This window comes from Tupaia chinensis, unplaced genomic scaffold (assembly GCF_000334495.1).
Source record: "Tupaia chinensis unplaced genomic scaffold, TupChi_1.0 Scaffold000111_1, whole genome shotgun sequence".
NCBI classification, from domain to species: Eukaryota; Metazoa; Chordata; class Mammalia; order Scandentia; family Tupaiidae; genus Tupaia; species Tupaia belangeri.
This window is the reverse complement of record NW_006159575.1, coordinates 22,507-25,698: the sequence shown is the minus strand read 5'-3', so window position 1 is coordinate 25,698 and position 3,192 is coordinate 22,507. Positions and strand designations below refer to the sequence as shown.

The window sequence follows — 3,192 nt, the reverse complement described above, 5'->3', positions numbered from 1 at the left end:
TTCCTGCTGCTCTATAAATAACACGGTAGGGAAACAGGGGTCCAAAATAGTATCCAACTAAGAGGATAACACAGGCAGGAAATAATAAAGACTAGAAATATTGGGTCATCAGGGAAGTCATGATGGATTTTTGCATAGGAAAAAAGAAAAATACATGACTTCCCTGACAACCTGCTAGCTTAATAACAGGGAAGCTGAAGGGAGAAAGAGAAGGCAGGGTATACTTGGAAGGTAGAATCAATAAAATTCGTCGATGAAGTGGATGTACAGGGTGATGCAAATAAAAGCATCGAAGAATACTTCTTGACTGCAGACATGGTCTACTGTGGAGATATTTTATTGCGATGGAGAAAACTGAACAGCTCAGGGATGGAAAGTGGGAAGAGATCTTTTGAGGGAGGGTGATAGTAAGGGGCATAGAGAGCTCAACTCTCTCGGATTATATTAAATTTGAAATGTCTGTTAGATTTCCAAAGGGGGAGCCAAAACACCGACAGTTGAATAAATGAGTTTGGAGCCTGGTAGAGCAGTCAGGGCTGGAGACCTAAATATGGGTATGATTGATAGCTAGATAATATTTTAAGCCATGGGATTGAATAGAATTGTCTCGCATGTGAATAAAGATAGAGAAGGGTAAAGAAAAAGAAAGGTGAGGTTGCAGCCAGTCCCACAGAACAGAGAGTAAATACAGTGTATTGGGAGCCAGATCCCACATGGCTGACAATGGTTCTACTAGCTTGGAAAAACATGCCAGGCTAGTGTCCAAGTATGCTCAAAATGCTGATGGGAAGGAGAAATGAAGAAAAAGCCATTGCTGTGACTATGCTCTTTTGGAGGGTACTTTCTCTTTCTAGCAAGCACATATGCTCTCACCAATTAAAAAAAATAAAGAACTGAGGATGAGGGGGCCAGCAGGTGGCATGGTGGTTAAAGGCACTGGACTCCCACATGGCTGACCACAGTTCAAGTCCCAGACCTGGTGGCTTGCTTTCTCACTTTTCCTCTCTCTCTCTCTTTGTCTCTCTCTGATCAAACTGGAAAACAATAATAAAGTTAAATAAAATAATTAAAAGAAAAAGAACTGAGGATGGGAGTTAGAGGTTACTCTAATGGTAAGACATATAGCAGGAGCTATATAACAGATTAGTTAGGCATGAGAAGAGGAGGAAGACCAGGAGAGTATAGTGTCATCAAACCTTGAAGAGAATTTGCTTGACCAGAGAATGATGAGTCTACTGAGAGGTCAAGTAAGTGGAGGCAGAAAATGAGACCCTAAGAGAGAGGTCATCAGTGACCTTGATGAGAGCAGTGTCAGGGTAGACATGGTGCAGTCTTGGAGAGTGAGCACTTCAGTTTGCTTTTCTATACAGTCTTGTCCATTATTGCATTGCCAACAGAAATGCCTGAAACTGGTTGATTTATAACAATAGAGGCTTAATGTTTCACTCTTCTGGAGGCTGGAAAGTCCAAAAGCATCACAAAATGGTGGAGGGCAGAACTTTGAGCAGAGTAGTTGTCCATAACTTTCTGTGTCTCATTCTGGTCTCATTTCCTCTTTTAATATATCCACCAGACTTCAGTCATGGGGTTCTGCACTAATGACATTATTCCACCCAGTGGCTCCACCCTGGGACATTATGAAGGAATTAAGTTTTACTTAAGACCTTTACAATACAATCAAGTCTCAACATAAATTTCTGGGGGACAGTCCATATTTTGGCACCATGGCCATGGCAGATGGAATAGCAGTGCTGAGGTGAAACAATTCAGGCACCAAAGCACAGGATTTCTATAACTGGCCTGATGACTCCTCTAATGAAATGGGTAATCCACTAGCTGTTCAGCAGTATTTTCACTGCTCCAATACTGACAATTTTTTTTTTTGGAGAGGTTTTTGCTATAGGGCACATGTGCTCACCAGAAAGACACAGAGAGACGGAGAGAGAGAAAGTGAGAAATCACCGCCCCCAACCCCCCAGGAGGATGGCCACACTGCAATCCCCTCTCCATTCTCCTCTCAGGATCTTGGGTACACATGCACACGCTCATGGCCAGGACTTGAACAATGGTTGGTTACATGGGAGTCCAGCGACATAGTCAATACACCAACTGCTGGTCCCAATATTGACAAAATTTTTGAAACACTTGAAGGCCAAGATGACGGTTATGGAAGTATGAACATTTAAGACAACTCTGCCTTGAGCTAAGTGGACTTGTCAGTAAGACTTCAGAGTGAGTGCCATCCAGATATTTGCATTCGAATGACAGCACTGAACAATGGATTTTTCTTTGTGCAGCTCATAAAACTTTAAAAGAGGGTTAGCATAAAGAAGTCACCTGTAGCAAAACTAGGATCAGTATGCTGTAGGATTTACAGAATATTTTCACCACCAGCAGATATTCGATGAATATGAAAATGAAACATTTTGTGTCATCTGTTTACTAATTTGTGATGAAAAATCATTTGATGTCCAAGGATAACCTGACTGTACCAATTTTAGAAGAGGAAGTTCAGAATTTAGTTTCTGGGGAAAGTGAAGCATGAATAGAATCATATACAAAAATGTACTGATCACATAATTAGCATTAATTATGTACTGTATATAATTTTAGACCCATCAATCATGTATCCATATTATAGTTTCTTTGTTTTGTATGATTTTTGTATGCTGTGTGTTGCCTTTTAAAATGGGAAATACTTTTAAGTTATTCAAAGTTATTCATGAGTCATATTCATCAGTGTGGCTCTCATGGCTTTTAGATAAGATTAATGTTATCTGTTTATAATGCCCGTTAATAAAAGAATTTAGTTTGGTAAAGTTGCTGCTAAACAATCATTGGATCTCAATCCTCATAAAATAAATCCATGTATAAAAAGATGAGTGAGCATGAGGTTTCACACAAGCCATTAAATAAAGAGATAGTAATGTTTTCTCTTGGTTTTAGCCCTGAGTTTAGATATTCTAGAAATAGAACATGTAGTGCATAGTTGCGTCATAACTGCTAGTTTTTTCAAAATGATACAGCAGTGTTATACAATTCTGCTTATAGTTTTTGATACACATATGTGATAATGTGTATATTCAAATATACATACCAATTAAGCATTAGTAATATTTAAATAATCTTGCCATACTACACAAAGGCCAGCATGCTTGGAAAAGATTGACCTTTCTGCGACAGTGGACTGTT

The 3,192-nt window shown here is 39.3% G+C and overlaps 1 pseudogene; it reads left to right on the top strand.

Moving 5' to 3' along the window:
• The first annotated feature begins 1,724 nt into the window (after positions 1–1,724).
• On the top strand, positions 1,725–2,545 carry LOC114006976 (MOB-like protein phocein; annotated as a pseudogene).
• Positions 2,546–3,192: the final 647 nt, after the last annotated feature.